This window comes from Canis lupus, chromosome 30, assembly GCF_011100685.1.
Source record: "Canis lupus familiaris isolate Mischka breed German Shepherd chromosome 30, alternate assembly UU_Cfam_GSD_1.0, whole genome shotgun sequence".
Taxonomy (NCBI): Eukaryota; Metazoa; Chordata; class Mammalia; order Carnivora; family Canidae; genus Canis; species Canis lupus.
Genome location: NC_049251.1, coordinates 33459799 through 33483325, shown reverse-complemented (window position 1 = coordinate 33483325; position 23527 = coordinate 33459799). Strand labels below are relative to the sequence as shown.

General features: G+C 48.2%; 2 long non-coding RNA genes across 2 annotated transcripts in view; one reads left to right on the top strand and one right to left on the bottom strand.

Annotated features, from left to right (window-relative positions):
• The first annotated feature begins 280 nt into the window (after nt 1–280).
• Nucleotides 281–23527, top strand: part of LOC119866927 — a 38189-nt gene continuing 14942 nt past the window's right edge. Inside the window, exons 1-2 of the long non-coding RNA XR_005381815.1 lie at nt 281–531; nt 11188–11283. This is a non-coding gene — a long non-coding RNA (uncharacterized LOC119866927). The remainder of the gene's footprint in view (nt 532–11187; nt 11284–23527) is intronic.
• On the bottom strand, nt 15862–16989 carry LOC106558047. The gene is made up of 2 exons (XR_005381814.1): nt 16784–16989; nt 15862–16177 (listed from the first exon to the last, which is right to left on the bottom strand). It is a non-coding gene; the product is annotated as an uncharacterized LOC106558047 (long non-coding RNA).

The following is a 23527-nucleotide window of genomic DNA, read 5'->3' as shown; positions in this document are numbered from 1 at the left end:
CAGAGGGAGAGGGAGAAGGAGGCCCCCTCCCACTGAACAGGGAGCCCGATGTGGGGCTGGATCCCAGGGTCCTGGGATCAGACCTGAGCTGAAGGCAGATGCTTAACTGACTGAGCCACCCAGGCGCCCCTAAACCCTTACATTAATGATGAAACATTTACTCTGGGATTCCTGCCAGTAGGGAGCTAGGAAAATCAGGGTATCATTAACCAGAACCACATCACATGAGCCTGCCTAGTGAGACGAGATCTTCATGTGCTCTCCCATCAAAGGCCTTAAATAAAGGGAACCAGGCCACTGTGGGGCCATATATCTGCCTCTCCAGGGCCACATCTGCCTCTCTTGGGAGGCTCTCAACCGCATGTCTTTTGGCTCCTGGGCAGACCCTGGTAGTGTCTGGGCAAGAGGCAGATCTCCAGCCTCCTCATCAACTGTTGGCTCTCTTCTTAACTCCAGGGACCCAGCATTACAGGAAAGCTCGCCACTTCTGTATTTCTACCAGTCATGCCCCCAGAGGAAGCCCTTAGGCCTGTAAGTCCTGCTCCCGGGAAGAGGTTAGAATGAAGTAGGGGTGGGGGTGGGGGGTAAGGTTAGAATGAAGTAGGGGTGGGGGTGGGGGGTAAGGTTAGAATGAAGTAGGGGTGGGGGTGGGGGGTAAGGTTAGAATGAAGTAGGGGGAGGGTAAGCAAAGAGTCAGCCCGGCCCTGCATCTGGGAAGGATGGTGGTAGGAAGGTCCGCAAAGCAGAGGCAGCCAGAAGGGTGGAGTCTGAGGGTTGCTGCTTCTGGGTTCTGCTCTTCTCCTCTGTCTTGGCCTCCCATCCCCTTCCAGTATCTTCCTTTCCTGGTCCATGCCTGTGGGACTCACAGATCCTAAGCCCTCTTCCCTACCAGGGCACTCGACCCAGACTTCTCTATAGGTTCAGGGAGGGTTGGGGAGAGGATCTTAGCATCCATTACACACCCAAGTACTTTATATATCTTATTTCATCTTCGGCCCTTTGAATGGGTTGTGCAATCTGAATTTTACAGTGGTACAAGCAGAAGCTGAAGAGATCAAGTAATTTGTCCAGGGCTGAACTGCTGGGAGGCTGAGGAGGAGGAGTTTGTCCCAGGTTTGTCTGGCTGCGCTAGCCAGGCAACACCTCCCCTCTCTACTCTCTGTCCCTGTCCCTACCTCCTCCCAGCCTATCGAGCTGAACTACACATCAGAACTAGCACAGTGATGTGTTTTATCCTTCTGGGCAATACCCTCCCTTCCCTCCGTGGTTACCAGTGCATCAGAAGCACCAGCAGGGAGTGTTAAACCCAGATACTATTTCCCCCAGATCCTGATTCAGGAGGTCTGGGGAGTGCCTGAGCATTTCTGATGAGCTCCCAGGTGCTGCTGCTGCAACTGCTGTGGGGGTGGGGGTGGGGGTGGGGGGGCGCACACCACACTTTGAGAACCGCACCACTGCTCCAAATCATGAGCTTGAGTATCTAGTAGTGCAGCTTCAGCCTTATAGCAGGAAAAGATTCGAGGCTGGAGGGATTTTTCCAGCGACCCTGGAATCACACCAAGGAGGCAGCTGCCTCCTCATCCCCAGGCCGGCTGCTTTTGCTCAAGTCTTTGATGATGTTCAAGGTGGAGCCAGAGAATGTGCTCTGTAACTTGATCTTTGGGGAAGGAACCTCAGTGCCTGGTCTCTGCCCTGGCCCTGCCCAAGAACACTGGGCCAGGAACACAGAGGAAAAACCAGGACCGCAGCTGCGGAGCTGCTCCAGAGGCTACAGTGAACTTTTTTTTTAATTATTATTATCTTATTTGAACCTTACAAAACATCTGGGAATTAGTAAGAGAGGTTTCCTTCTGATTTTTTTTAAATAAATTAATTTTTTATTGGTGTTCAATTTACCAACATACAGAATAACACCCAGTGCAGGAGCCCTATTTGTCCTCTGGGTGAATCTGATGGGGGCGGGAGGGGGTTGTTGCTGACAGGCTACAGCAGGTGTGGCCTGGGCACAGCAGCTGGCCCCACCTGCCCAGCAATCAACACGAAGCAAGAGGGGGTTAAAAGAGCAACTGCTCACCTCCGGGGCACCCCACCGAGGGCTGGGGGAGCTGTCTCCCAGTCTGACACATAGAAGGCACAGGATGGAGGTCCTGCTCACCCAGCTGTCCCAGGAACGCTCTCCTTAAGAGGGCGGGAAACCCAGGTTCAAGAGGTAGTCAATGAGGACAGCATCGTAGGCCTATGAAGCCTCAAATACTGGCCCCGCCCCTTCTAATAAGAGCCTAACATTTATTGGGCATTTACTAGTTCCAGGCACTGGGCAAAGCACATTAAATGGCTTATATCATTTACTCCTTGCAATAACACCATCAGGACTTTACTATCCTCATTTCTCATGGAAGGAAAGTGGAGTTCAGGGAGCCTGAGTGACTTACCTAAAGCAGCACAGCTGCTAAGTAGCAGAGCTGGGATCTGAGTGGAAACCTTCCTGTCCAGACCCGTGCTCTCTGTTGGGCCACCTCTCTTCTGAGCTGGGATTCCCACTCACTCACTTGTGCATTCAGGTAAGCCCTCACTTCAACACTTCAGGCGTGGCGGGTAAGAAAGGGAGACCCAGGGGCACCCGGATGGCTCTGGAGGTTGAACATCTGCCTTTGGCTCAGGTCATGATCCCAGGGTCCTGGGATGGAGCCCCAGGTCCGGCTCCCCGCTCAGTGGGGAACCTGCATCTCCCTTTCTCTCTGCTCCTCCCCCCTGCTCGTGTTTCTCTCAAATAACTAACTAACTAACTAACTAAATAAATAAATAAATAAAATCTTTAAAAAAGAGAGAGAGAAAGAAAAGGAGACCTAGCCTTTACCCTCAAGGAGTTCACAGGAGTGGAGAAGAGAAACAAGCAATTCACAGAGTGAAAAATACCCCCAACGGGTTAAATACGGGGCCTGGGGTTGTTAGATGAGGAAGCCTCCCCCAGAAGGGCAGGGAAAGGGCTTGAAGGGAAAGAAGCTTGAATAAGTGAATGGATGAGCCTTGAGGGCTGACTTAGTCTGATGTGACACAGGGTAGGGCCGATAGTCCCAGTTAGGAGGCTTGGGAGCCTCTTGTTCTGGGCGGTTTTGCCTTTGTGGCACTTTGGAATTGCCTGGAGACCGTCCAAAAATCCTTGTGCCCTGGTCCCTGCCGGTCAATCGGGGGGGTGGGGGCACCTGGGTGGCTCCGTGGTTGAGCATCTGCCTTCCTGGGCCCTGGGATCCACATCAGGGATCTGCCTGCTTCTCCCTCTGCCTGTGTCTCTGCCTCTCTCTCTGTGTCTCTCATGAATAAATAAATAAAATCTAAAAAAAAAAAAAAAAAAATTCTGGGCTGGGGACTTCCCAGCTGATACTATCAGGTAGCAGAGCTTGGCGGCACCATTCTAGCCAGTCCACAGGCACTCCCGTAGAGAGCTTAGCAAGCTCTTACACACTCCATGCTCCTGCTTCCCAGTGAATGAGCTGGGGTTCAAGGAAAACTAGAATGGGCCCCTGGTGATCATGGAGTCTCAAGCAGCGGCATTGCAAAGAAAGGCCTGGGAGCACCAGTTATGCTTTCCTGACCGTTTCCAGCTGAAGTCTCAAACTTCAGAAGAGAGCAGTGTTTGTGAGGAGGAAACAGCTGGATCGAGGTTTAAAGCGAGATTGCAACTCCGGATCTGTGCTTGTCTCTAGCTCTCTCTCCCTGCACGCACAATCACGGCATTAGGTCTCTGGATCTGGTCATCTGGACCGTGGCCGATGCAGAAGAAATAGTGGCCTCCTTGCAAGGGACTCGGTGCCTCTCGGGAAGACTTAGGAGAAACTTTTTGGTAAGAGAATGTTAACAACAGCAATGGCCATGTCTGAGCTCTTATTAAGTGCTGGTCCAGACCAAACACTGTTTCTTTAGCCTTCACATCAAATTCAAGAGGGAAGTATTAGGATTATTCCCTTTCTAGAAATGAGGAAATGGACTCCTAGCAAGGCCACCCAGCCAATAAAGGGAAGAAGCAGGATTTGAATCCAAATTCCAAAGCTCTTTCCACTGGACCATGCAGTCTGTCCGCTGAGTATAAAGGAGTCACTGACATGAGAAAGGGGACTTTGACCTAAAATTTAAGGGGGAATGAAGGAGGTCAGATAAAACTGCAAAACCAGACTCAGTGCAAGGCTCCTTCTTCCATCAATTGTTCTATTTGATCATTTCCATCAGTAAATGTGTAAAATCGTACCTCCATATTTAAAAAAAAAAAAAGAGATTTTATTTCTTTATTATAGAGAGAGCACAAGCAGGGGAGTGGCAGAGGCAGAGGGAGAAGCAGGCTCCCCAGTGAGTCCCGATGCAGGACTTCATCCCAGGACCACTTAACAGACTGAGCCACCCAGGCGCCTCCCTGCAGCCCTTTGTGAAGCAAGGACGAGAGGCTTAGAAGCAGCTTCACCCATTAAGCAAGATGATCCACAAAAAAGTGGGGACCATAGGCATATCACTGCTTGCAAAGAATGTACTATTCAGCTGACAGCATGAAGGAAAAATCACAAAGCATGTTATTAAGGATCAGAAGGAATGTTCCAGACAATAGGCATGTGAGCTTTTTGATGGAGACAGCTCTCCAGAGTCTGGGATGCAGCAAGGAAGGCTGAATGGCAAATGTGGGGTTTGGGCTGGACTTGGTGAGAAGGATTTTACTAGGAGACAACTGGAAAGGGTTTTTAGTTGTTGTTTTGTTTCATTTTTCCAGATGGAGCGGCTGGCATGAACAAAGATGAGAGGGCAGGAACCTGTAGGGCATGTTTGGAGGCAAGCAGGAGGCCAGTTTTGTCTGTTTGGTGGGTTGGCTGGTTGGTTGGTTTTTTTTGTGGAGCTTGAACTCACAACCCTGAGATCAAGACCTGAGGTGAGATCAAGAGTCCTGCCACTTAACCTACTGAGCCACCCAGATGCCCCCAGGAGGCCAATTTTTAAAGGGCAGCCTGGATGCAGGCAGGGAGCCCAGGTAGGGGAAGTGGTAAAAGGTCGTTAGAACCAGTGGCCGGAAGGCTTGGGTTTGACTGTGTGGCCACAGGGGAGCCACGGCAGGGTCTTGAGTCAGGGGGTGGTCTGTTAAAGGGTGGCAAAAGTCTACCAGGTGGATGGCGGGCCAGATGCAAGGATGTAGCAATGCAGTGGTGCAAGAAGTGAGCGGAGATGAGGACCCTGATGGCTTGTCACAGCCGCAGGCATAGACAGCGAGACAGAGTGACAGGTACCACTGGAAAAAGACTGGATGGTGTGAGGTGACTCACTGCCCATGGGAGCCGAGGGGAGGCAGGGGTCCGAGAGCATTCCAGCTCTCCAGGTGGAGCAACTGGACGAAAGGTGTTGCAGAACCTTGGAAGGAAACAAGGCCTGGGGGAAGGTGCTGAGTTTTCAGGGGATCCTGGCAGGAAATCAGAAGAAAACCAGGAAACCAGTTCCAAACTGCGTGTGGAACAGGGAATGAGGAACCTGGAGTGTGAGACGGGTCCTGAGAAGGTTTCTCTGAGAATCCAGAGACAATGACAACAGTATCAGATGCTCCAGGGCTTCCCCCAGATGCACTCCCACTCCCACCTGCTGGACCCCTCCACCCACCGTGCCTCCAGAAAGGGCATCCTGCCCTGATGCCCTCATCCCAAGTCATCACTTAATTATCTCACTCCCAGATAACAGGAGCCACGTAGTAACGATGCTGTGGCCACCCAACAGCAATGGAACAGTAGAGAGGTTAGTTACATTTATTTATTTTTTTTTTTCAAAAATCTGTTCAAAAGGAAGATGTTCAAACAGTTGGGCAGACTAATTGAAAGCTAATGTTGTCACTAAATTGAATTTCAAATGAATTTTATATCCATAGCTCATTTTGTTAATTCCATTCTCTGTATCCTGTAATTTGTTGACAGTGATTGATTATTTAAGTGAATAATGTCCGTGTGCCAGGATCATTTCATGAATATTGTTTACTTAAATTTTTACCACCTCCTTAGTTTGTGAAAGGTACTGCGTTAACAGAACTAGCCCCAAGATTGAGGGCATCAGAAATTAGAGTGACCATGGGGGCCCATGGGCGTTGGGGTGACCTTCACTGCCAGGACTGGAGGGATCCCGACACCTGTTAAGACACCAGGGCACAGCTTGATTTATTCATGGGTCATCTGTCAGTATTTTTTTTTTTCCAGCCCAAAGAAATGAGAAACAGACACAGATTTCTGGGTTTGCAACCTAGGAATTTCTTTTGAGAGGATCACTGGCTATGCTGGTGAGGAGAAAAACAGGGTTGGGGAGGGGGGTTTGAGGAGGAAAGGTGAAGAAAGGTTCATGATAGAGCCAGAGTAGTGGTATCTGGATAGAGCCACACGCAGTCTCCACTCCTGGGGAAATGTGGGAAGGGACCTTGGAATCTGCACACGGATAATAAGTACCCAGAGTGAGGCTAATGTGGGTGGTCCTGGAGGACCCTTGGAGAACCACTGTTCATCCCTAAACATCACTGTGACCTGGATCGAACTCTTTTCCCAACTGTTTCTGATCCACTCTAGTTGTTGTCTCTTTTTTTTTTCTCCCCAGGTTTTACTTATTTATTTGAAAGAGAGAGAGAGCATGCATGCATGGGGAGGGGCAGAGGGAGAGAGAGAAGTAGGCTCCCCACTGAGCAGGGAACCTGGCATGGGACTCTGTCCCAAGACCCCGGGATCAGGGCCTGAGCAGATGGCAGGTGCTAAACCGACTGAGCCACCCAGGCTCCCCTTTGCTTCCTCTTTTATAATAAAGTCCTTTATAGAAATGGTTTGTTGTTTGTTTTTTTTAGAGAGAATCACACACACACACACACACACACACACACATACATACTCACACCCCCCCCAATGTATGCTTTTTTTTCCTTTTCTGCCCAGTTTTCCTGTCACTGGCTGTAGATGGTTTATTTTGCGTTCACTCAGACCGTGTTGCAAATCTGTCTCATCTAGTGAACTGAAAATTATTATTATTATTATTATTTAAAGATTTTATTTATTTATTCATTAGAGACAGAGAAGAGAGAGAGAGGCAGAGACACAGGCAAAGGGAGAAGCAGGCTCCATGCAGGGAGCCCGACGTGGGACTCGATCCCGGGTCTCCAGGATCACGCCCTGGGCCAAGGGCAGGTGCCAAACCGCTGAGCCACCCAGGGATCCCTGAACTGAAAATTATTGCTTAAAAAAACAAGCCACCTGCCAAACGCCCTCTCCTACCCCCAAAACAACTGCACAGAGTAACGGCCACTGTGGTTTCTGTGTTATAATTGGGGAAAGAGAGGCCCAGGGAGCCTAAGTGTGTAGTGGTTACAAGTCTAAGTTGCTCTTGGTTCTCACTAACTGTGTAGCCCTGGGGGAGTGAAGGACTCAGCCATCCTGAGCCTCAGTGTTTTCAACTGTAAATAGGGACTCTAATCGCTCCCTGACCGAGCATTGAGTGGGATTTGGTAAAGTCCTTTGCGTGATGCCAAATGCCCAGAAATCCTCCAGTGACCTCTTAGCTGGCTCTGAACTCCATCCCCCCAGCCCCCCAAGAATGAGAGCATGAGAAACCGAGGGCTGAGGGGAGGCTGGGGCAGGGGGGGGGCATAGCAGGCCTGGTTACAAGCATATGATGAGACTCAGTGTTCAGGTGTTAAAAATTTAAATGTTAAAGTTCGATTATTTCAAAAATGTACTGTTCTACAGTGACGTAGTCCCAAGTGTGGAAATAGTCCGTGTACAGTGTCCCGGCATTGTCTGGAATATCAAGAAATTGCAAATAGACTAAGTGCCTATTCGTTGAGCGCTCATTAAATCGTTTTAAGGTTTCTACATACCATGAGATGCCATCCCACTGCGACAGGAGTAGGCCCTCACGTACTGCGGTGGAATACCTTTAAGTTTCAGCGTCAATTCAAAGTCAACGAGAGGGACACCTGGGTGGCCCAGTGGTTGAGAGCCTGCCTTCTGCTCAGGGCATGATCCCAGGGTCCTGGGATCGAGTCCCCCATCGGGCTCCCCGCATGGAGCCTGGTTCTCCCTCTGCCTGTGTCTCTGCCTCCCTCTCTGTGTCTCTCGTGAACAAATAAATAAAATCTTTAAAAATAAAAATAAAATAAAAGTCAATGAGAGGTGAGAGGTAGGTAGAGAGAGAGAGACCGAGAGGTATGAAGTCTAGAAGCATAGACAAGAAACATCGCCAGTCGTGCTGTAAGGAAGGGAGGCAGAGCTGCATGCACATGGGTTGGAGGGAGACTTTTGCTGTAAATCTTCTTGTGCTTTTTGAACTTTGAAAGATGTAAATGTATGGCATATTCAGAAAACAAACGATAATTAGAAACGGAAAAAGTGAACCACCGGCTCTTTATTGATTCCTTCACAAAACACTCTAGTGCAACCCCAGCTACGTGCCAAGGTGGTCAGGTCTCCACGATGAACAAAACAGGCAGGAATCCCTGCCCTTTGGGCTTCTATTCCTGCGGGAGACAAGCCCTAAATGCCATAAATAAATGAAGAATCTAGCACGCTAGTGATGATGGAGGCTGGGCAAGCAGAGTGAGGAATGCTGGAGGTCCACACTTCACAGGGTGGGCAGGGCGGGCATCTCTGAGATGGTGGAGTTGGATCAGACTGGAGGGAAGCTCGGGGGTTGGGGGAGCAACAGATCCCGGGAAGGGCCCTCCAGCAGGAAGGAGCGGGCCAGGTGGGGCTCTAACGGGGACAGGTGCTCTGCTTGGGATAGAAAGGAGGTGGTGGCAGGACTGGGGTGAGCAAGATGGAAGGGGGAAGGCCTGGGGTCTGGAGGGAGAAGCTGGGGAGGGGCCAGAGGAGACAGGGCCTTTTGGGCCACCATAAAGAATTCAGCTTCTATTTTGGGTTAAATTGAGCCACTGGGAAGTTTTGAGTAGAGTGGGGAGATCTGGCTTAGGATTTAAAAGGATTGCTCAGGGGGCACCTGGGAGGTTCAGTGGTTGAGCATCTGCCTTCAGCTCAGGTCTTGATCCTCAGGTCCTTGGGTCTAGCCCCACATCGGGCTCCCTGCTGGCGGGGAGTCTGCTTCTCTCTCTCCTCCCCACTTGTGCTCTCTCTCCCTATCTTTCTTTCTCCAATAAATAAAATAATAAAATAAAATAAAATAAAATAAAATAAAATAAAATAAAATAAAAATTTTTTAAAGGAAAGGATTGCTCTGGTTTGTGTGTTGAGGAGGGACTATAGGGCAGAAGGATGGAAACAGGATTAGAGCCTCTTATAACAATCCGGGTGCAAGATGATGGTGACTATACTCACTTCCTAGACCTGCCTTAACAAATTAACATGGAGTAGGTGGGCTGCAACAGACACAGGTCTATTCTCTAACACTCCTGGAGTCTCAAAGTCCCAAATCTAGGTGTCAGCAGGGCAATGTTCCCTCCGAGGACTCCCTGAGGAGAATACTTCCTTGCTTCTTCCAGCTTCTGGTGGCTCCAGACATTTCCTGGCTTGGGACTGCAAAACTCCCACCTCCACTTCCACCTTCTCATGGCCTTCTCCTGGGGTCCCTGTGTCTCTGATCTCTCTCTGCCTCTCTCTCTTAGTGGATCCAGGGCCCACCCTGAGTGTAGGATGATCCCACCTCAAGATACTAAATTATGACTACAAAGACCTTTTTTCCAAATGAGGCCACATTCACAGAGGAGCATAATTCAACCCACTGCAGTGACTTAGGGCCACGCTGATGACAGTGAACGTATTAAAAAGATTTTGGATATGTTTGGGAGACAGAGCCCACATAGGACTTGAAGAATAAGAGGATGAAGAGTCAAAGTGACTGCATGGGTTATGGCTGAGTGACTAGAAGGATGGAGTTGCCACCGATGAGCTTAGAAAGGCTGCAGGTGGATCAACTTGAACGCTGAAAGCTGGAGATAAGTATCTGGTGCCCAACTGGAGATGTCAGGTAGGCAGGTGCATATAAATGCCAGGGTGAAGGAGAGAGTTCTAGGCTCAGGCCATAAATCTGTGACTCATCAGCATGCAGGTGGTATTTAAAATCATAAAGCTGGGGACACCTGGGTGGCTTAGCAGTTGAGCATCTGCCTTCGGCTCAGGTCATGATCCTGGGGTCCTGGGATCGAGTCCTACATCGGGCTCCCTGCATGGAGCCTGCTTCTCTCTCTGCCTGTGTCTCTGCCTCTCTCTCTGTCTCTATGAATAAATAAATAAAATCTTAAAAATGATAATAATTAAATTAAATTAAATTTAAAAATCCTAGAACTGGATGCAATTGTCTTAGCTGTAAGACAGTAAGAAGAGGGAAGATAACCTGTGCCCAGGACCAGTGCTTGGCTGCGGCCAAAGATTTGACGTTCCTGCTCCCAACTAGCCCATGGGTGCGGGCGGGAGGCAGACCGATATGCATAGATCACTGTGGCTTACAACTGCCAGCCACCCTTCCTCCCCAGCCAGCACCCAGGCCACCACGGGGCATGACCACTCTTCCTGCACACATCCTCCAAGTGGCCGATAGGTCATGGCTTCTTTTTTTCATAGACTTCCTTTAATGATCCATTCCTCTGGACATCCATACATATTGAAGAGTAAGAGCAAGAAGAGGGAAAGACGAGCCCCTTGTGGTTTGGGGTAAGCCCCTCGCAGTCACCACGAAGACCGTGGACCACGGCACCCCGGGGTTCATCTCCACCACAGAAGACAATTCCCGTTTCCCACTTTTCTTTCCAAGCCAAAGGCCTGTCAGACACGTCAGCTCAGATCAAAATAGCGCTGCCCATGAGAGTGGCATTGCCAACCTCTGTTCATTTCTGCAGCTTTTAGCTGCCAGTCCCATTTGTTGAAAGAAGAGAAAACAAATATATTGGCAAGTTGTCAGGAAATATTTTCTCCCAAAATCCAATATACTGGGGATCCCTGGGTGGCTCAGCAGTTTAGCGCCTGCCTTCGGCCCAGGGCGCGATCCTGGAGTCCCGGGATCGAGTCCCACGTCAGGCTCCCGGTGCATGGAGCCTGCTTCTCCCTCTGCCTGTGTCTCTGCCTCTCTCTCTCTCTCTGTGTCTATCATAAATAAGTAAATAAATCTAAAAAAAAAAAAACCAATATACTGTGTGTGCCTCAAATCTATTTATATTTAAAAAAATAATAAAATCAATGCTTCTGTTTGTAGCACAGCCGCGTCTTCTAATCGAGTTTACCTTCACTGTGAAGAGACTCTACAGTCTGCTGAGAGCTTTCTCCACCCAGGAAAGGTGTGTTTCTGCAGGTGGGTGATGGCACCGAAGTTTTGGAATAGACAAGAGCGGTCGGGGTGGAGCAAAGCCAAGGCCAAGAGTGTCGTCTTTTTGCTGACCATCAGTGTAGTTCCATCTTATGGCCCCAAAATATAAGTACTTGCAATTATGCTCTTGAGGTAAAGAGAGGCAGGATTTTGCCAACACTGTTGGAGTTTCAACTGGTACAACTAATTCATATATTGTCTAAGATGTGCATATCCTCAACCCACTCGATCCTCATATGGCAACAGAGCCTACAAATATAACCGCATATATACACAAAGCATATTGCAAAGACATTGCCTGCAGCCTTCTAAGTAATAGCAGAAACCTGTGAACAACCGAAAAGTCCATCAGCAAACACATTTTTTGTAGTGTCTATGAAATGGAACACTGTGTCTCTATGAAAGCCTGGGTGTGTTAGTTTGCTCGGGCTGCCGTTAACAAAAACCAGAGACTGGGGGCCTGAAACAACAGAAAGGGGTTTTCTCCAAGTTCTGGAGACTAAAAGTCCAAGATCAAGGTGTCAAGGCCGAGATTTCTTCTGAAGCTTCTCTCCTCGGCTTGCAGACCACTCACCCCCTGCTCGCTGTGCGCTCACCTGCTCATCTCTCTGGGCATACACTTGTCTGATGTTTCTGTATCCTAACCTCTGCTTAAAAGGACACCAGTCAAAAAATAATAATAATAAAATAAAAAAAAAGTACACCAGTCATATTGGATTAGGGCACATCCTAATGACCCATTTTAACTTCATTACCTTTTTTAAAGGCCTTATCTCTCAGTACAGTCACATTCTGAGGTACCTGGGGTTAGGGCTTCAACATATGCATTTTGGGGAGGACACAATTCAGCTTTTAACACTGGACTAGCTCCATATACTCTAACTTGGAAGAGTGGCCATGAAATTCTGCTTAGAGAAAGAAACGAGCTGTAGAAGAGTCTATGGCATGATCCTGATGTGGCTTTAAAATAATGTGTGCGGGCATCCCTGGGTGGCTCAGTGGTTTGGCGCCTGCCTTCGGCCCAGGGCGAGATCCTGGAGTCCCGGGATCGAGTCCCACATCAGGCTCCCCGCGTGGAGTCTGCTTCTCCCTCTGCCTGTGTCTCTGCCTCTCTCTGTCTCTGTATCTCTCATGAATAAATAAATGAAATCTTAAAAAAATAAAATAAAATAATGTGTGCATGTGTGGGTGTGTGATGTAGAAAAACATCAGCAAGGGCACATACCAAACAGTTAGTGGTGGCTCTTTCTAGAGAGTAGGATGGGAATTAAGAGAGGTCCATCCAACTTTCTATTTTATAAATGCTCACATTGTTTGAATTTTTTTAAACAAAAAGCAAGAAATATGGTTGTAATTTAATTTTTGCAAATCTGGCAAGAGAAAAGGAAGGCTGCTCTTGTTCCCCTGGAGGGTCCAATGATGGTACATGGCTCAGTATCTTCATCATTGTCACTGGATCGGGGGTCTACCATGTGCCAGGTGTCTTATTATAAGTCTTATTTGGGGTGTCTGGGTGGCTCAGTCAGTTAAGTGTCTGACTTCTGCTCAGGTCATGATCTCAGGGTCCAGCGGGGAGTCTGCTTTGCCCTCTTCCTCTGCCTCCCCCCACACTTCTGCGCTCTCTCCCTCTCAAATAAGTAAAATCTTTTAAAAAGTCTCATTTGACTCCCCACCATAGTGCTATAGGCTACCCATTAGTACCCCCATCTTACAAATAGGGAACTTGAGCTCAGAGAGGGCAGAGGATTGACCCAAAGTTACACAACAAGTAATGGGCAGAGAGGTGGGAGTCAGGCCTGTCATCCAGAGACCATGTGGATGGCTTGAATCAAATCTTCCCTTTTGCTAGAAAAATGACTTGGAGCACCCGCTGCTGAGCTTGTTGCTGGTAGGGGATTAGTGACATTTCCTTAGAGAAGGGGTGTCCCCTCTTTGGCTACTGAGAACTCACCCAGGAGATGCCCACAATGAGTTCTCCAACTGCTCTTCCTTTGAGCTAACATTCGTGAGTGCTCACTGCATGCCCAGCTCTGCTTATAAACGCTTAGCTTTTGTCAACAGATCCCTTGCAACAACTCCATTTTGTAGATGAGAAGAGTGAGGCATGAAGAGCTCCCCAAAAGAGAGAGAATCTGATGAGCCATGCTGGCTTTGTGCAAGCTGCTGAACAGCTAGGTACCCTGCTCTCAATTACTCACCACATGGCAGGAATAGCACGAGTAATACAAATCTCTTGGTAATCAAATAGGATCAACTGGAAAATGTGGGCCAGAAGACAGCGGAAGTTAAGCAGATTCACCACTGAGATAATGGGTGCTGCAGCGCCAAGAACAGTGCCTGGCACAGTGTGTGGCCTCCTGGACAAGCAGTTGTTCAGCCTCACTAAGCTGGGGCCACACTGATCCTTGAGTCCCTGGGTGTGAGCGTACATCCAGAGGTGAGACTGAGATCCAGAGCTGGAAATTCTGTTCAATCCAGAATCAATCTGGTTTAGTGCTGAGGAGTGAAGCCTTGGTCACTGGGCAGAGCTGCAGGAGGGGTCTCTGCGGCAGGCGGGGCATCGGTATGAACGAGCTGGCAGGCTTGAGCTCGTAAAACATGCTGACCATAGACGTGTATCCTTGCAGCCTAAAGCCAGGAAGTATTACTAGTGCATTGGTGATATTTGGGGGTGCCTTGCAGCTCCATATTTTTAGCCAACATTAATGCCCTCAGGACTGGTCAGAGTCCATCAGGGTACTGGGCCCAGCGGGTGATTTCATGGATGCTGCATTGTTCAAAGCTATGCACAAAAGTGGGTTAGAAAGAAATAGACAGGGATGTCTGGATGGCTCAGGGGTTGAACATCTGCCTTCGGCTCAGGGTGGCATCTTGGAGTCCCTGGATTGAGTCCCATGTCGGGCTCCCTGCATGGAGCCTGCTTCTCCCTCTGCCTATGTCTCTGCCTCTTTCTCTCTCTGTCACAAATAATAAAATCTTTAAAAAAGAAAAAGAAAGAAAGAAAGAAAGAAAGAAAGAAAGAAAGAAAGAAAGATAGAAAGATAGAAAGATAGAAAGATAGAAATAGACAAAACTCTCCAACACAGAATGAGGGCCGACAAGGGTGAATGCAAAGTCCTGCAGTGAGGTTCACAATATCATGGCACAAGATGGTTAGAGAGCTCAGGCCGGACGAGACTTGAGGTGAAGGCTTTAAATTACTCCCTTGGCCATAAATTCCATATGAACTTAAAATATGACACAGCTGCCAGGAAAGCTGGTGCAAATTCAGTCTCCACTCCTAGAAGCATGATGTTTAGGTCAAGAGAGGTGAGGGTCCCACGTCCCGGGACTGGCCAGACATCCCCAGGGCTTTGGATCTAGCCTGTGAACAGTAGTAGCAGTTGTAAACCAGCAGCCCAGGGGCTGGATCCAGCCCGTGGGCACATTCTATTTGGCTTACACAATGCTGTCAAAAAAAAAAAAAAAAAAAAAAAAACCAACAAAAACAGAATCAAGAACGCACAAAAACTGATCTGATAAAAATAAAAAATTTCCAAACAGAAACCCAGATCTCCAGCAGCTTCCGAAAGCTTCCAAGATCTGGCACTGGCATCATCGCTTCATGACAACACCTGGCTGGATCCGAGCAGCATCTGCTTCCTTCAGACCAAGCATTTGCTTGCCAGTTTGCCCACCACTCCCTGCCATCGCCAACCGTGCGGCTGAGGGTTGGTTGCCTTCTATTACTGAATTTGCAGAGGAAAACTTCGTATCCAGCTCTCTGTGCAGAGTGGGGAAACGGGAGAGTGAGAAGACCGTGCAATTTTACTGTCGACGGCCTGCTCCCTTTGTTTTCCTGACTAGCCCGGTGTCTGTGGAAGCTCGAATTCACAGAGAACAGGACACCCAGAGGAAGAAGCACAACACCTCGGAAGGTCTGATGGGGAAGGGCGACGTTGGCTGTGGGTATTCAGCCTGGAGAAGATTAGGCTCCGAGGATGTAGGACTGTGGAGTGCAGATATTGGAAGGACTGTCGCAGGGCAGGGGACTGGCCTGTGTGGTACTTTGGTGGGAGGACCAGATGACACGAGTTCTAGAAAAGCAGACTTCACCTTCCTAGACGGATGACTTTTGGAGCAACCAAGCCTTCCAAATCGGGATGGGCTGTCTCGGGGAATGCAGAAGTAGAAGGGGTGGAAGTTGCCAGGGGATGGGATAGAAGGAGCACAGGAGGAGGCAGTGCCGAGCCAGGCATTCCCTCCCACCATGGCCTTCGACGAGTTAGTTAACTTGATGCCTATAAAACAGGCATTAAAATCATGCTGCCTTAAAAAAAAAAAAAAATCATGCTGCCTTTTAGAGATACAGTGAGGCTAAAACTAAAGAGTGCAAGTAAATTATTTTGTATAACGTTTGGCATGCAGTAAACACCCAGTAAATGTTAGCTGTTATTATTTGCAATGGGGTGAAAGGTTGGATAAATTCATTTCTAAGCACACTGCCAAGTCCTGGTTCCGTGATGCTACGTCCCATCCATCTCCGTTCCCTCCCTCCAAGAAGTTGCTAAACAACAAAGAAAGTGAGTGAATTTTCAATCTCATCTTCTTTTATTGCTTCGCTCCCACTCCCACCAAAGCACTTCTAACTCATGAAACGGCCACAGGCTAACTCTGTGAACTGCAGGCTTTATTTTTAGCTCCTTCTGTGGCCTCTTCCTTCGTGCCAAATACCCTGGAAGTCCGAGCAGCCTCTGCAGAAGGTATGCTTCTTTGAAAATGTTTGCTCATCTCGGTTGCTTCAGATTTCACATCGATTGTCTTGAGGCCTTTTATCAGTAGTGACGATATCAATGGGCTGAATCAAGTTCAAGATCAATCAGCTTCTTATGACAGGAGCCTGGAAGAAGCAAAGACAAAATGCTGAGCCGTTACGGGGAGACAGAGACTTCTTCCTCTGAGCATGGGGTAAACATGGGCTGTATGGGCTGCTGGGCCTGCGGTGTTACAGCTAAATTTGGTAGAGAAGGAAAAAATTGTGAGAAGAACACAAGTTTCTTTTTCTAGCAGAAGCTGGCTGTGGCAGACACTGCAAAATATATGCCCATTCCTCCTTCCTCCTTCTTTGTTAAAACCCCAGTTTTGTGAATGTGCCCGGTTAGTTAGGCTTTCCTAGTTCCCACCCCCCCACCCCGACTGGGGTGGCTTGTCCTTATGGTTGAAACACAGGTTGACTTCTTGTTACAAGAGAATGATAAATTAAAATTTAAAAAAAAATGGGGGTGGGGGGGGCAGCCCGGGTGGCTCAGAGGTTTAGCACCTGCCTTCAGTCCAGGGTGTGATCCTGGAGACCTGGGATCAAGTCCCACGTCCCATGCTGGGCTCCCTGCATGGAGCCTGCTTCTCCCTCTGCCTGTGTCTCTGCCTCTCTCTGTGTCTCATGAATAAATAAATAAAAATCTTAAAAAAAAAAAAAAAAAAACCAAGAGAATGATAAACATCTTACTTAAGTCACTGTTCATCATGTGTTCCGGTGCTTCCAGCCAACCAGAGTCTCTACAGTTCTCAAATCCTCAACTGGGTGTCCGACAGTTCAATCCAATTCTGACACTATTTAGCCAGAATTAGAGTCAGACCCCGCAGGCTAGAGGCTCCATCGCACAAGATGACCCCCACTTCAGATGCTGGTCATGAGTCCTGGGCCATCCTTACTGCTCATCAACCAGCTATAAATCCAGGGTTCCACTACCCTCTCCTCAGGTTTAATAATTTGCTAGAACTGCTCACAGAACTCAGCACTTTACTTGTGTTTACTGGCTTATTAAAAAAGATTTAACTTGGGAACAGCCAATGGAAGAGAAGCATAGGGCAAGGTCTGGGGGTGCACATGGAGCTTCCAGGCCCTCTCCAGGCACTACCCGGTCAGCACTTCCAGGAGTTCACCAACCCAGAAGCACCTGAACCTGTTGTCTAGAGGTTATTTGTTTTTTAAAAAAGATTTTATTTATTTATTCATGAGAGACACAGAGACAGAAGCAGAGACACAGGCAGACGGAGAAGCAGGCTCCACGCAGGGAGCTCAACGTGGGATCCCAGGTCTCCAGGATCACACCCTGGGCTGAAGGCGGCACTAAACTGCTGGGCCACGGGGGCATCCCTGTTTCGAGGTTTTTTTATTTTTTATTTTTATTTATTTCTAAAAGATTTTATTTATTCATTCATGAGAGACACACAGAGAGAGGCAGAGGCACAGGCAGAGGGAGGAGAAGCAGGCTCCATGCAGGGAGCCTGATGCGGGAATCAACCCTGGGGACTCCAGGATCACGCCCTGGGCCAAAGGCAGGCGCTAAACGGCTAAGCCACCCAGGGATCGAGGTTTTTTAATGAAGATTTCAATACTAGGCATGATTGAAATCACTGGCCATTCATGATTGAACTCAATCTCCAGCCCCTCTCCCCTACCCTGCCTCTTTTCCTTTTCTTCTCCTTACAACTAACCCTCACCCTCCAAAAAGCTAAAATATGCCAAGTTCCTACAGAAGCATCTCAGTGACTGAGAATCTAGGGATTAGGACCTGAGCTCCTTAGGGTTACAAACTGATAGCCTACAGATACATTTTGATTGGAGCTCAGTTTTTAAAAGTAGGGAAATTTCAGGGGCGCCTGGGTAGCTCAGTTGGTTAAGCATCCGACTCGATTTCTGCTCAGGGCATGATCTCAGGGTCCTGGGAGCAAATCCCAAATTGGGCTCCATGCTCAGCAGGGAGCCTGCTGGAGGTTCTCTCTGCTTCCTCTGCCCCTCGCCCCCTAATAAATAAATAAATCTTTTTTAAAAATAAGAGTTGGGAGGGCAGCCCAGGTGGCTCAGTGGTTTAGCACTGCCTTCAGCCAAGGGCCTGATCCTGGAGACCCAGGATCAAGTCTCACATCAGGCTCCCTACATGGAGCCTGCTTCTCCCTTTGCCTGTGTCTCTGCCTCTCTGTATGTCTCTCATGAATAAATAAATAAAATCTTAAAAAAAAATAAAAGTAGGGAAGTTTCAAAGTAAAAATAGACTCATAAATATAGAAAAAAAACCTGGTAGTTGCCGGGGGGAGGGAGTGGGGCTGGGTAAAATAGGTAAAGGGGATGAAGAGGTACAAATTTCCAGTTATAAAATAAATTAGTCATGAGGATGAAAAGTACATCACAGGGAACACAGACAATAATATTGTAATAACATCATATGGTGCCAGATGGTAACTACACTTCCCATGGAAGCATTTTGCGATGTATGCAAGTGTTGAATCGCTATGTCGTAAGCCTGAAACTAACGTTATATGTCAACTCTACTTCAATTTTTTTAAAAAGTAGGGAGATTTCATATTAGAATTCAGATTCCCAGCTTCCCTTGAAAATCTGAAAGAGAAGGCAATTTCTGGGTTGACATGCTTCCATGGCAACAAGAGGCAAGAGCTGTTGACGCTTCCCTTTGAGAAGGGCCACGGCTCTCCAGCTCACCAGAGTCCATAGTGGTCTCGTCCACACTGGAACCACAGACTCTAACTTGCCTTCTCTGCCTCACTCATTTCTTTCATCTCTCTGGCCTCCGAAGGGTTTTCGGTTGCAACCCCTGCTTGAAGCTAATTCTGAATTTTCTCTCTTTCACCGTACCTCCTCCTCACCAATTTATCTCCTCTCTGTAATAGGTGCTCACTATTAGTTTCCACTCGCTCACTGTAATTCCATCATCATGCTTTATCTCAAGTCCTTCCCAGCTGGAGGACAGCTCAAACAGTGCCTTGCCTTTTGTTTAAGCATTGCCAAAAATCCCACCTCCTTTTATTTTTTTAAAAAAGATTTTATCTATTTATTTGAGAGAGAATGAGCATGAACAGGGAGGAGGGTTAGAGGGAGAGGGAGAAGCAGACTCCCCCACTGAGCAGGGATCCCGATGCAGGGCTCCATCCTAGGGCCCTCTCCACCTCCATCATGACCTGAGCCACCCAGCCGCCCCTCCTACCTCCTTTTAAAAGCCTCGCTTGGGGATCCCTGGGTGGCTCAGCGGTTCAGGCCTGCCTTTGACTCAGGGCGTGATCCTGGAGTCCTGGGATCGAGTCCCATGTCGGGCTCCCTGCATGGAGCCTGCTTCTCCCTCTGCCTGTGTCTCTGCCTCTCTCTCTCTCTCTCTCTCTGTGTCTATCATGAATAAATAAATAAAATCTTTTTTAAAAATAAAAATAAAAGTCTCGCTTGCCTTAATAGTGGTAGTGGATTCATCTGGATTCAACCGTGTTTAAATTCAGGACCCTGGACTCCTCTCCATACTGTCTCAGGTCAAAGCTTCATTATTGATATTACTGTTTCTGGATTACAGATAGATGCCCAAGACACGAGGATAGAGTCTTCGTACAAAGCAATATTCTATAACGTGAGGACCAAGAAACACAACTTAAGTCCCTTTCAAAGAGACATATTTGGTTCAAATTTGGAGAACCCTTGAAGGCAGTGGTTCTCGAAGTGTGGTCCTTAGAACAGCATCACTAGCCTTACCTTTTCTTTTCACAGCTTTTTAAAGACTTTTAAAGTCTTTAAAAGCTTTTTTAAAGACTTCATAGTCTCCGGCCTCACCCCTGACCTAACAGATGAGGCGCTCTGGGGGGCAAGGTCCAGCAATCTGTTCGTTCTGATGCACGCTGCAGTTTGGGAATCACTAACTTAGAGTCGTCCCACACCTGCTGGCCTTGTGGTTCCAGTTTGAGCCAAGCAGGGTAAATGGGCCCCCTCCCCCAAGGGGCAGTTGGTTCTGCTGCCTTTTTTATATTTTCCAGAGTCCCTCATGGCTGCAGGTTAGTGATTCCCAAAGTAGCTCAGCATCAGTGCCACCTGGCAACTGCTTCCCAGCTCTCCCTGCCCCCACTCTCTGAATCAGCAGGTCTGGGCTAGAGCCTGGAAGTATGCGGCTCTAACAAGCTCCCTAGATGATGCTAGTGATCACTTGTGTTTGGAAACCATTTGTAGAAAGTACCTGCTAATGGGTTCATCTCTTGCTACCCACCACTAAGCGCAGATCGGGGCAATCTGGCACTCCAGTTCCTAGAAAACCACTTTCAAAGTCCACTGGTTTTGGAGGGGCACTGAGTGGCACAGGGCATCTGTGAGTGATCCATCTGTCTGCACACTGCACCACTTCTGAGTGCAAACTGCAGCTCGCCTGCCCAAATGCCCACACTACCAAACTGTTTGGTAGGCCTGCCCTCTGGGGCTTTTTGTAATGGCATTTGACCCATAATATGCTTTCTGCCTGGCCACAGGGGATTGCTCGCAGACCTTCTGGAGGGTTAATAAATAAATGATGGGCTTCTTTCTGGCCGCGGGAAACCATCTCAAGGTCAATGATATTGCAGAGCAGGGCTTTACAGAGCTTGCTAAGATTAAAAAATCATCAGCTCCCACTAACCACATCCCCTCTTTTCTGAAACTTTGAAGCTTTGCTGCTGCAAAAAAGGAGCACAATTAAGCCTCGATAAAATTTTAATAGCAGGAATTATGCACTCTGCAACCAGCCTACAATTAGCCGTTGCTATGCTACGGGCAGAACCTAATCACGATAATGAGGCAAACAAAGGGAGGGAATTAATCAGGGCTATAAGGTTAGTGCACAGCCGGTTCCATCCCGGAGCACTGATTTCTGAAACACAGCAGTTGGGCCCCTGGGAAATCTCAGTCCTACGCAAGGTTAGATTAGCTGGTGTGGGGTGGGTGTGTGCAATCTTCTGAGTAAGGAAGGCTATGTGTGATATGATTCCTACACTGCCATGACAATGCTTTCATTTTTAAAAAATGATGATGCCCCTACTCTGGGCAGAAAACCATGCTAGTTTCTGTGAGAGAGAGATTGCTATGCCAGACACAAGCCCGGTCCTCCAGGACTTCGCAACCCCAGGTGTGCTCCTTGGACCAGCAGCAACGGCAGCACCTGGGAGCTCGTTAGAGATGCACAATCTGGGCAGCCTGGGTGGCTCAGCAGTTAAGCGCAGCCTTCAGCCTAGGGTGTGATCCTGGAGTCCGAGGATCCTGGAGTCCCACGTCGGGCTCCCTGCATGGGGCCTGCTTCTCCCTCTGCCTGGGTCTCTGCCTCTCTCTGTGTGTCTCTCATGAATAAATAAATAAAAATCTTAAAAAAATAATGCAGATTCTCAGGACCCACCCAGACCACTGAATTTTAACAAGATCTCCAGGTAACCTGCGTGCATACGGAAGACGATGCACTCTACTCCAGATCTCTTCCTGGTAATTATAACATTGGCATTATAATGATAACAGCTATGGTTTATGCCAGGTTTTGCCTGAGGCATCCCAAATGCACAACTATCTCATTTAATCCTTACTATCACCCTGTGAGGTTCCCCCCCCCCATTATGCTTGTGAGGAAACTGAGGCTCAGAAGGGTTAAGAAACTTGCCCAAGGTCACCCAACTAGCAGGAAGAGGAAGTAGAATGGGAATTCCAGGGTTTCCTGATGGCAAAGTCTGCGTTCTTACCTTCTGCTTTGAAGTGCCTCCTACTGTGAACAGATGGAGGGTAAATACAAATGATCACAATTCAGGGGCCCCTGGGTGGCTCAGTTGGTTAAGTGTCTGCGTTTGGTTCAGGTCATGATCCCGGTGTCCTGGGATCGAGTCCCACGTTGCGGTCCCGGCTCAGCAGGAAGCCTGCTTCTGCTTCTCCCTCTCCCTCTGCCTCTGCCTGCCGCTCCCCCTGCTTGTGTGCTCTCTCCGTGTCAAATAAACAAATAAATAAAATATTTTTTTAAAAATCACAATTCAGATCAGTGATAAAGGGTCACAGATGAGTCAAAAAGGGAAGATGGATTTAAGAGATTATAAAGAGGTAGTAGTCCCTTTTGGCTGGGGTGAGCAGGGATGGAGGAAGTAGCATTTGAGTTGGAATTTGAGTAAGTAGGATTTATGCAGATATAATGGCAGGAAGGGTGTTCCCGGCAGCAGGATCACCATAAGCAAAGCACAGTGAGTTGAAGGCATGGGGCTAATGGGAAGAACGCTCGAGTGTGATCCATGTGTGAGGTGGGGCTGGCTTATGGAAGGCGTTGAATGTCGAGATAACATCATTGGGAGGTGATGAGGATCCATGGAGGGTGTCTGAGCTGGGCTTGTGTCATGGTCAGGCCCACCTCTCAAAAGAGCTGTCCTGGATGTTATGAACTGCACTGAGAAGACCAGAGGGAAGCCTGAGAGCCCAAGTCACCATGGGGTCTTTGGGGTCTGAACTGAGGGTGTCAGTGAGATTGGAAAGGAAGGGGTGCCGAGAGATCCTTGTAGATGGGGGGACAAGGCATTGGGATGAGTCACAGCTTCCAACTCCAGACCCCACCCTTGGTGACTGGGAGAGCACCAAATCAAAGGGAAAGATGCTTTGAGGAGAAAGATGGCATCGTGATTTGAGATGTATTACATTTGATGCGATTCGCATCCTCTCATCAGCAGCATCGATGCTCATCCCACAGATGTTTACCGAGAGGGACAGCAAAATGAATAAGGCACAGAAGCAAAGAAATGACAGTTCACAGTAACTGAGCACCACGTGCAGGGCAATGCCTTTCTGACTCCTCTACTGCCTCCTGAAGTGACTTCTCACCCAGTCCCTAAAACCCAGGATGCACATTCTAATCATCCAGGGAGCTTAAAAAAAAAAAAAAAAAAAAAAAAAAACCCAAAAAAACAGGACCTAGTTACTGAGATGAGTGAGGGTCCTGGTCCAAGGCGGTGAGGGTATCAGCTGAGTCTTAGTGGAACCTCCGCTTCTATCAATGCTCTTTAGCTAAAGAGCACCAGAAACACATCTGTAGTTAAACAAGTGAATGCACTTGGGCTTCGATGGGTGACTTGGGAGCGGGGTCTCAGGAAGTGGGGGTTGCCCTAGTTGGATGGCTTTGGAAAGTGGGGGCAATTGGAGGAGTATCTCAAAAAAATCCCCTCTAGGGAAAGGGGAGACTGGAATAGAAACAAAGTTGAGGGGCACCTGGGTGGCTCAATGGTTGAACGTCTGCCTTTGGCTCAGGTCATGATCCCCAGGTCCTGGGATCGAGTCTGGCATCCGGCTCCCTGCATGGAGCCTGCTTCTCCCTCTGCCTGTGTCTCTGCCTCTCTCTCTCTCTCTCTCTGTGTCTCTCAAGAATAAATAAATAAAATCTTAAAAAAGAAAAAAAAAAAGACAAAGTTGAAATTGGTAAAGAAGGAGCAGCCACTC